Source organism: Pinus tabuliformis, chromosome 5_1 (assembly GCF_031772625.1).
Source record: "Pinus tabuliformis cultivar Carrire ecotype Pingquan chromosome 5_1, CPIR1, whole genome shotgun sequence".
NCBI classification, from domain to species: Eukaryota; Viridiplantae; Streptophyta; class Pinopsida; order Pinales; family Pinaceae; genus Pinus; species Pinus tabuliformis.
The window spans coordinates 314,455,490-314,466,928 of NC_142305.1; the positions used below are offsets into that span (position 1 = coordinate 314,455,490).

Sequence of the window (11,439 nt, forward strand, 5' to 3'; positions counted from 1 at the left end):
GAAAGGAGGAACTTCCAACAAAAATCTGGAGATTGTTGGAAATGGGCTGAAGGCCAAACTCAGGTGACGAACAGTTCTGTCATATCTGAATAATGATTTTCTAATTTTGAATCTCTCTGGGTAAATTTTCACATCTTGAACTGTCAAACTTATTTCTTCTTTACAATTTGGTTTTGTTCAATCACTGATCATATTACTTCTTCGTAATCGGTTATTGTTGAATTCTGCTGCAACTATTTTAAGTTTCATGGTGGAGGGAGTCAACTATCATCAAAATTTCCTCACTCATGCTTTCCAATAAATAATTGAGTTAGATAAATAGATCGGTTTACTAAATGTTTGATGTAGGGAAAAATTATTGAGCGTGAATCTGCTATTATTTTTGTTCTTTTTACATTATAATATTTATGAATCTGTCATTTTAATCACCCTACATCGCATTGTGATATTTATGAGATTAATTAATTGTAATATTTGTGAATTTATTTGTTATTATTTTTAATCATTTTATATTATACTGTGAGATTAATTAATTGTAATATTTATGAATTGATTTGTTATTATTTTTATAGTGCGATTATGTATTTAAATGTATTTATTTTAAAATAGGAGCTTTTCAAAATTTTAATTCAGTTAGTATTTATTTGGAAATATGTTTTTCAATTTTTTTAATTTAATTTTTACATAATATTTATAATAATAATTATGATAGAAAGGGTTGATATATATTTTAAATGTATCTATATTTTTTATTTTTCAAATTAATTAAAAAAAATGCAACCACCGCCCATGTTATTTGAACGTCCATTAATGAGAGATTGATTTGTTTAAATTTAATTTATTATATTAATTAGATTTATTAAAAAATTGTAAAATAATAATATTTTTAGTTTAAATTATAAATTTATAAATAATAATAAATGTATTCATTTTTTTTACTGTTTATTTTAATAAATATAAATTTAACAGAGAAATTATCATTAAATCCTCATGAGATTTTTATTTATAATAAATAATTATTTTACTCAAAATTATATATATATATATATGTTTATTTAAACCATGGTAAATGACATCATATTTATTTATTTTTGTTTTAATTAATACTTGATTTTTATTCTTTTTTCTTTTAAATAATATTTGATTTTTTTATTGATTATATGAGGAAGCCAAAGAGGAAAGTGCTTCTACCATTGAGTTGTTATGAATCCTGGATGGACAAAAGGGTTTTGTTCAAGTGGGGGAGCAACTTACAGTTTCGGTAGAACCAATCAATATTCCCTTTAGGCTAATAGATATGTTATGTGTTGCCTTCCTTGGTTAAAGACTATCTACCATAGGACCCAATACCACACAACTAATGAGTATCCCCATCTGGTTGTGGACTTCTCTTATCTTATTCCTCGGTAAAGGAAGGTATTTGGTATTAAATGAAGATTAATTATTTCATGTGATCTATAGATTTTTGGAGGGAGTTTCTTCAGTACATCAGTCAACCTCTGAGCGTGGCAAAGGAAAGGGTGTGGACTTGGGCCTTACACCCTAGATCTCTTCATTATAAATGTGTGGTCATAGTTATGGGGTGACAAAAACACATTAAGATAGTGGATGTGAGGCCCACGAGCTACAGGGCATTCGGGCGCGCAGGCGAGTGGACGAGCTGTGGCACAGTGGGAGACACACAAAGGAAATACAATGGAGTTTGAGCGTTGGAGTGTTTATGACCCGTGGGTAGTCCCAAACGAGCCGACGGGCGGGCCGACGTGCGGATGAGCCAATGGGCAAGCTGACTTAACGATGGGCGGGCGAGCTTGGACAAGTGAACGGGCCGTCTAGTTAAGTGGGCGGGCAAACGCGTTGTGGACAAGTTGGTGGGTCATCCTGGGTGTCCCCACACAACGTGGGATGTGTATACATAACGTGGAGGCGAGTTTGAGATGGATCATTCGAACTTGGACAAGCAAGTCTCGGTGGAGAAGTGCAAAGATAGTTCTGCGGTTGGTGTAGGGCGTGCGAATGTGCCCACACGATGAGCGAACTAGAGGCTGAACGAAGGTGTCGCAGATTGCGAATGGAGGCAACAGTCGTGCAGAGCGCCTCGAGTTGGGAAGCATGGTCATGCAGAGCACGCTCGAGTTGGGCGACACGGACACGGAGGGTGGGTGCCCGAGTTGGGCAAACGACACAGCAATCCAAATGAAGAGCAGGTGAATCGGAGGGCGTGAATGGCAGTTCATGCAGGTGGTACTACATGTGGCCCACCGAACGAAGGGAGGTCAAGTCCGTGAACAGGAGTTCGAGCGAGAGGCGACACGAGTGTGTGTGCACCTGCTGAACGAAGGCACGGTTGGCTGGATGATAATGTTGAGTAGGGTAACACAGTGAGGGAATTTGCTGAATGAATAGTGAATGATTCGGTTGGTCAATGAAATGAAGTGTGATGGGTTGTGAAAGGAGGCAATCGACGTGCGTACGTGTCGGGTAAGCATGCACGGTGACACGTGGAGGGCACCCAAGTTGGGAAAACGACACGACGAGCTGAACGAACGCGTTTAGGGGTAAATGGAGAGTTGGGCAGAATGTGCGGCGATCGTTCGGACGTGCCTACGAGCTGGGAAACCGAGTTTGCCGATGAATGTAAAATTTGGCTAAGTGTAAATTTCAGGTTTTCTCCAAGATTTAACTTATATATAGATTGATATACGGGCAGACTCACATCGGGGAGTTTCCCCTCCCTTTATACTGTTGTGCATTTATACATGTTAATGTTGTTATGATGAATGTTTATGGTTTTCATCGTGTATAAAAGATAACTTAATACTTGGTAACGAAGAAATAAACTAAGTACGAATGTTAGGCGTAGTCCAGGATCATAAGTATTGGTGAAAAGAAAGTGGTCAGTGGTGCTGCACCTCACTATAGTGCGGTTGGAAGAGTACCGCCAATGTAGGGGTGTGATAGGTGGTATCAAAGTTGATGGCGAATGAGGTGCAGGATTTGTAGAGAAGTTTATATACACTTCGTGACAGGTGATTCGGGTTTGTAAGGAAAGTGGATGGCAGAAATGGTGGAAGGACCTATGGCAAGTGAATCTAGCCATAATGCAGGTGAAGCTTTCCAGTACAAGATATTAGAACAGACGAGAAGATGGAGTTCTGAATGGACTTCGATGAATGCCGAGAATATGAAGATTCGGGAAGGTTGTGAGAAGATAAAGGAAGAACTTGAAGAACTCAAGGACCAATACGAGGATGTTGCAGATATGACAATGATGGAGGATGAACTTGAAATTGCTCAAGTTGGACCAGGATCATGCAGTTTGCAGACATGGGTGGATGAGGATACTCACATGGAGGAGCCTCATGGTGATGTAAGTATTATTGATACTTGTGTTTCATTTGAGCTTTTGGTAGATTAACCATATGCAGGGAAGTGCAAAATCAGTTTTCCGATGCAAGGGAGAATCTTACCATGGATGTCTACAATGAGACCTTATATGGAGAGGCAAGGACCATTGACTGTTGCAGGACTTGTTGGGGTTGCTTGTGACCTTATGGTAGAAGGTGCAAAGGCCTGTGACAAGGGAGGAACGTGGTGATCATTGTGGAGGAATGGGTCATGCTTTAGCCACATGGAGAAATGGCTAGGTGCCCAGCATGACTCACAGATAGATTGGAGAAGGGCACACACTTGAGTATGTTGATACTTGGGTGGACTTCTCATGGCCGAGACCAAGAGGAAGTCTTGGTGGAACCTTTAGTGGGGGAGATATGATGGAATTGACTCATATGATGTGATGATGATATGGTTGGGTGACCGAGTTCACTAGACCGAAGATTGCAGGCTTGGATGATGATAATCGATTGTTGTGATGGGTCTACTTGGTTGGACAACATGGGCAACTTGAGTCATGGACATCAGGTTGAGGACATGGAGCATGGCCGTCTTATGCAGAGACATTATGCAGGAGCACTTGTAGAGGTTTCATTTATGGGCATCCAATGAGGAGTGCCAAGTTAGGGATGTTGTGCAAGTAGATTTACTGGTGTGACATGGAGACTTATTACTGATGAGCCGATGGAGAGGTTGTGCACTCTTCTACAACAAGGCCATGGACCAGTTGGATTTGTGAGCAGACAATGGAGCATTCCTACTACATGGAAAGCTGAGGCATCTTACAGAGACCTTTGGGCCGAGACATGTATGCTTGCTAGGTGTTGGTTGGAGATAATTCATGGAGCTCATGATGACATGAGGTTGTGACTTTTGAGGACTTCATATATGGTGGACTTGGAGGATCTGATGCATTGAGGAGCTGAGGTTAGGGACTTTGATACAGGATCGGGTGCATACTTTTGAGTACATGTATGGGTGTGCTTGAAAGAGTAACTTGATGAGGAGGATCGATACGAGACACTTTGGAGTGATGGAGTTATAGTGATGATGATGCCTTGGTGGCAACACTCAGGCATGGGTTGAGCCGAGACTTAACCACTTTTGACACATGGGAGCTGATTGATCTATGATCATGGGTAGCACATGGATGGATATTTTGAAGATAGATGATGATGTTGGGATAGTTGCGACTGGTTTCATACAACACATTGACATCAAACATCGTGGACAACATGTTGCAGATGAGATGGAGTTTACTCCATGAACCTGGGCATGGCTTACTTATATGGAGATGGATTCTTGATCGAGTTGATGTTGTGACAGGAGTCTGAGAAACGACTGATGATGGCATGAGGATGTGCATTCTCATGGTTTGAGCGTGACGGTTGGATTAGCTACCCAACTAGTTCAAGTCATGGGGGCTATAGCATGTGCAGAGATGTGTTAGCATTATGTTGGAGTATCATGGTAGTAGTTCACACGATGACGATACATGATGAGGTCGACACGATATGTTTCCATGGGCATGTAGCTCGAGATGGAGGGGCCAACCTTCCATGATGTAACAGCATGTGGAGATTGCGACAGATGTGGTTGATGATCATGGATTGAGGAGACTTTTCGATGTATGACATACCAATGGATTATATGCCTTGGTATGGATATCTTGGTGATAGATGGTTGCTGGGATGAGAGATTGTCGAGGATGACAATGATTTCAAGTGGGGGAGAATGTGAGGCCCACAAGCTGTAGGGCATTTGGGCATGTAGGCGAGTGGAAAAGCTGCGGCGCAGTGGGAGACACGCGAAGGAAATGCGATGGAGTTTGAGCATTGGAGTGTTTATAACCTATGGGTAGTCCCTGGCGAGCCGACGGGCAGGCCGACGTCTAGATGAGCCAACGGGCGAGCCGACTTAACAATGGGCGGGTGAGCTTGGACAAGTGAACGGGCCGACGAGTTAAGTGGGTGGGCGCACGCGTTGTGGATGAGTTGGTGGGTCAGCCTAGGCGTCCCCACACAACATGCGATGTGTATACATAACGTGGAGGCGAGTTGGAGATGGATCATTCGAACTCGGATGAGCAAGTATCGATGGAGAAGTGCAATGATAGTTTTGCGGTTGGTGTAGGGCGTGCAGATGTGCCCGCACGACGGGCAAACCAGAGGCTGAGCAAAGGTGTTGCAAATTGTGAACGAAGGCAATCGTCATGCAGAGCGCGCCTGAGTTGGGCGACACGGTAGTACAAAGCGTGCCCAGGTTGGGCAACACAGTCGTACAGAGCGCACCTGAGTTGGGCGACACAGACACGGAGGGTGGGTGCCCAAGTTGGGCAAACGACACATCAAGCGGAACAAAGAGCAGGTGAACCATAGGGCATGAACGGGAGTTCGTCCAGGTGGTACTACGTGCAACCCACTAAACGAAGGGAGGTCAAGTCCATGATTGGGAGTTTGGGCGAGAGGCAGCATGAGTGTGTGTGCGCCCATCGAACAAAGGCACGATTGGATGAACGATAATGTTGGGCAGGGTAACATGGTGAGGGCGTTTGCTCAAAAAACGGTGAACGAGTCAGTTGGTGAATGAAACGAAGTGAGATGGGTTGTGAACGGAGGCGACCGACGTACGGATGTGTCGGGTAGGCATGCATGGTGACACGGGGAGGGCGCCCAAGTTGGGTAAACGACACGACGATCTGAATGAACGCATTCAAGGGTAAACACAGAGTTGGGCAGAACGTGCGGCGACCGTTCGGACGTGCTGACGCGTTGGGCAACCAAGTATGCCGATGAATGTAAAATTTGGCTAAGTGTAAATTTGGGTTTCCTCCAAGCTTTAAATTTTATATATATATATATATATATATATATATATATATATATATATATATATATATATATATATATATATATATATATATTGATATAAGGGAAAACTCACATCGTGGAGCTGCCCCTCCCTTTATACTGTTGTACATTTATACATGTTAATGTTGCTATGATGAATGTTTATGGTTTTCATCGTGTATAAAGGATAACTTAATACTTGGTAACGAAGAAATAAACTAAGTACGAATGTTAGGCATAGTCCATGATCATAAGTATTGGTGAAAAGAAAGTGGTCGGTGGTGGTGCACCTCACTATAGTGCGGTTGGAAGAGTACTGCCAGTGTAGGGGCGTGACAGTGGAGGTGAGGTGCAATCCTCACTCTCTTGCTCCAAGTTTCAATTTGGAGTGAGGTTTATTAATTCTCATTTGCGAATTATTCAATATGGTTTTGTTATACAATGCTATCTTTATGTTTGACTCTTTTAACGTAGGAGAAAGGTTGTAGTTGATATTCTTCATTTTATATCTCCATGTCATAGAGAACGAGCCTGTTTTTGAATTGGTAGTGGTTACTCCAATTCACTTGTCTTGGATTCAAGTGAATTTACAGGTTTAGAGGATGTTAAACACATCCTATGGAATATCAAGTATTGTCTCAATAATATTGACTCATGTCTACATCGTTTGAGGGTTACATGGTGAAAGAGTCAACTTCACAGGATCTCATAGACCCACCTAAAGATCCTACAATCCTCCATTTGAGAGTCCATAGAACCTTATTGTTATCTCATGAAACTAAGCTTCACATTTCCTCAATTTTGGCCTTATTTGGTGTTGGTTGTTTTAATGATGCTCGTGTTTGTCTTGCTCTCATTGATAGGGAATTGGAGACATATTGGTTCTTTCTATCATGCAATGGTTTCCAGTGTGAGCAAGGCTCTACAATGTTGTTTTCTTGGAGTTTATGTTTGCTCATAGGGCTCGTGTTTATCTTGCTCTCATTGATACGGAATTGGAGACATACTGGTTCTTTCGGTCACACGATGGTTTTCAGTGCGAGCAGGGCTCTACAATGTTATTTTCTTGGAGTTTATGTTTCCTCACAGGTCCTCACAATGGCAGGATAATAACGAGCTACACATTTTTTTCGGTTTTATGCTCTATTTACGATGAATTTTGTGGCAAATTCCTTTTCCAAAAGCAAATTTCTTCTAATCACTACCACATCCAAGATTTCTATTGTGCTTTCTATATGTGGGTCTTTAGTGCTATTGTTGTCACTTCCTTGCATGCTATGATGCACGATTGTTGAGCAAGTCCTTATTGCATGACTAGGCATATAACTATCCTTATGCATGGTTTGTTAGTTGTTGTGGCACCTCACCTATGGGTTCTGTTGATGTATCTATGTATGCTTTGGTCTCCAGAGTTTTTCTTCTTAACTGTTCCTAAACAGAGTAGTCTAACTCTCAATATATTTGGAGGTGCTCCATGTTTCTCTGGTTTCGGGCTTAAAATTCAGATACCTCTGGTTATCTATGTATTCAAAATGTAACATTTTTTCAAAGTATTACAAAACACTTCATTCATCTCTCTCTCTCTCTCTCTCTCTCTCTCTCTCTCTCTCTCTCTCTCTCTCTCTCTATATATATATATATATATATAATTTGAAATGACTTTTATATATATAAAATTTGAAATGACTTTTTTGAACATATAAATAAATTTAGAGTTTCAAAAGAATTCAAAGTACTTAATTTATATAAATTTAATAGTTTGATTACAACAATTTTTAATTGGAATCAATTTTCTTTTATTTTAATTTTAATTATAAGTAGTGCAACCATATAAATTATGAAAGTTATTTCATGATAAAAAGACATGTAACAAGAGTTCAATGCTATAAATAAAAATTGAATGGAAAGTAAATCTCACACTTGTATATATGGACATGGACAAAAGAAAAAACAACATAACTATTTTTGTAGATAAATCTCAACTCTCTATTCATGAATATTTCATAAAGTTTAAATGCTACCATCCACATAATAATTATTGATAATTAAATTAAAATTCTCAAAATTCTATATCAAAATAAATAAACGCACATATAAACATAGTTAAATTCTAATATTTTTAATTTATTTATAATTTTTATAAAATTATTTTTAATAATATTTTTTTCTATTGATATTAAATATTAAAAAAAAAATCGTACGCACTATTCCAAAAAAATTTACATTACTGGATATTTACTCATAATAATGATGAAGTGTGCGCTAATATTAAATATTATTTAAAGATTCAACAAATTTGATCTAACACTTTTCACTTCATCAAATGAAATTTTTGTTTTGAAAATGGGTGAAGTGTTCACTCAAAACATTCAATGCAACATTACAACATCGAGATCACACAATATTCGAACAAATTTTATCATATTTCTAACCATAAAAATCTAGAATTGATTTTTAAAATTTAATTGATTATACTGATTAAGATTATAAAAATTTTTAATTGATTATTCTGATTAAATTTATTAATTTTTTTAAAATAATAACATTTTTAATTTAAATTACAAATAAAATGATTCATCTAATTTTATTATTCATTATAATATAAATAAATTTTATTTTATTTTACCATAATACAATTTTTATAATCAATTATATATATATATATATATATATATATATATATATATATATATATATATATACTTTCTATGTTATTTAAATTCATTTTAAATAATTTAAAAATATATATATTATTCACATCTAAATTTACCTCAAGCTTGTCTCCATAGGAAATTCCCTTTAACATTAAAAAAGTAATTAGATGCTATTTTTCATTCAGTGGAATAAAAGAAAATTAATTCCACTTAAAAATTGTTGTAATCAAATTATTAAATTTATATAAATTAAATACGAGTTATTTTGAAACTCTAAATTTATTTATATGTTCAAAAAAGTCATTTCAAATTATTTATATATATATAAGTGAAGCATTTTGTAATACTTTGAAAAAATGTTACATTTTGAATATATAGATAACTAGAGGTATCTAAATTTTAAGCTCGAAATGTGAAAAACATGGAGCGCATCTAAATATATTGAGAGTTAGACTATTTTATTTAGGAACAATTAAGAAGAAAAATTTTAGAGACCAAAACATACATATATACATCAACAAAACCCATATGTGAGGTGCCACAACAAATAAAACAACTAACAAACCATGCATAAAGATAGTTATATGATCCCTAGTCATGCAATAAGGGCTTGTCCAACAGTCGTGCATCATAGCATCCAAGGTAGAGACAACAACAACACTAAAGACCCACAGATAGAAAGCACAGTAGAAGTCTCGGATGTGGTAGTGATCAGAAGAAATTTGCTTTTGGAAAAGGAATTTGCCACAAAATTCATTGTAAACAGAGCATAAAACCGAAAAATGTGTAGTTCGCTAGTACCCTGCCATTGTGAGGACCTGTGAGCAAACATAAAATCCAAGAAAACAACACTGTAGAGCCCTGCTCGCACCAAAAACGATTGCGTGACCAAAAGAACCAGTATATCTCCAATTCCCTATCATTGAGAGCAAGACAAACATGAGCATCATTAAAACATCAAACACCAAATAAGGCCAAAACTGATACGAAATGTGAAGCTTAGTCTGATGAGATAACAATACGATTCTATGTACTCTCAATTGGAGGATCTGTAGGATCTCCAGGTGGGTCCATGAGATCCCGTGAAGTTGTGTCTATCACCATATTACCCTCAAACAATGTAGACATGAGTCACTATTATTGAGACAATACTTAATATTCCATAGGATGTGTTTAACATCCTCTCAACCTATAAATTCACTTGAATTAAATACAAGTGAATTAGAATAACCACTACCAATTCAAAGACAAGCCCATTCTCTATGACATGGAGATATAAAATGAAGAATATCAACTACAACCTTTCTCCCACATTAAAAGATTCAAACAGAAAGATAGTGTTGTATAACAGAACCAAATTAAGTAATTAGCAAATGAGAATTAATAAACCTCACTCCAACTTGAAACTTAGAGCAAGAGGGTGAGGATTACACCTCACCTCCACTGCCTTAATTTGTTTTTGCCAACCCCATAACTATGACAACACATTTATAATGAAGAGATATAGGGTGTAAGGCCCAAGTCCACCACCCTTGCCTTTCCCAAGCCATGCCCGAAGGTTCACTGATGTACTGAAGGAACTCCCTCCAAAAATCTATAGGACCCCCTCCAAAAATCTATAGATCACATGCCCTCGAGGATACTTATTTATTTATTTTAACTAAAAATACATAAATGTAAAATAATTAATCTTCATTTAATACCAAATACCTTCCTTTACCGGGGAATAAGATAAGAAAAGTCCAGAACGGGATGGGCATACTCATTACCTATGTGGTATGTGGTCCTTGAATATAAATGAATCTATGGGGAAGGCAACACATATCATATATATTAAACCGAAGGGAATATTGATTGGTTCTACCGAGATGGTAAGGTGCTCCCCTACTTGAACAAAACCTTTTTGTTCATCCAAGATTCATAACAACTCAATAAAAAAAATCAAATATTATTTAAAAGAAAATAGAATAAAAATCAAGTATTAATTAAAACAAAATTAAATAAATATGATGTCATTTACCATGGTTTAAAATAAATTTAAATAAACAAATATATATATAATAAATTTTAAATAAAATAATAATTTATTATAAAGAAAAGTCTTATGAGGATATAATGATAATCTCTTTATTAAATTTATATTTATTAAAATAAATTGAAATTAAGTAAATATGATGTTATTTATCATGGTTTAAAATAAATTTAAATAAACAAATATCTATATCTATATTTATCTATATAATTTTTGAATAAAATAATAATCTATTATAAAAAAAGTCTTATGGAGATATATTGATAACCACTCAGATTTATATTTATTAAAATAAACTGTAAAAAAAAATTACATTTATTAAAATAAACTGTAAAAAAAAAAGAGGAGTAAATTTATTATTATTTATAAATTTATAATTTAAATTAAAAATATTATTATTTTACAAATTTTTAATAAATCCCATTAATATAATAAATTAAATTTAAACAAATCAATCTCCCATTAATGGACTTTCAAATGGTTTCATTTTTTTAATTAATTTTGAAAAATA

The 11,439-nt window shown here is 36.4% G+C and overlaps 1 pseudogene; it reads left to right on the plus strand.

Annotated features, from left to right (window-relative positions):
- Positions 1 to 5,865: 5,865 nt before the first annotated feature.
- Positions 5,866 to 11,439, plus strand: part of LOC149164622 (11S globulin seed storage protein 1-like) — a 12,977-nt pseudogene continuing 7,403 nt past the window's right edge.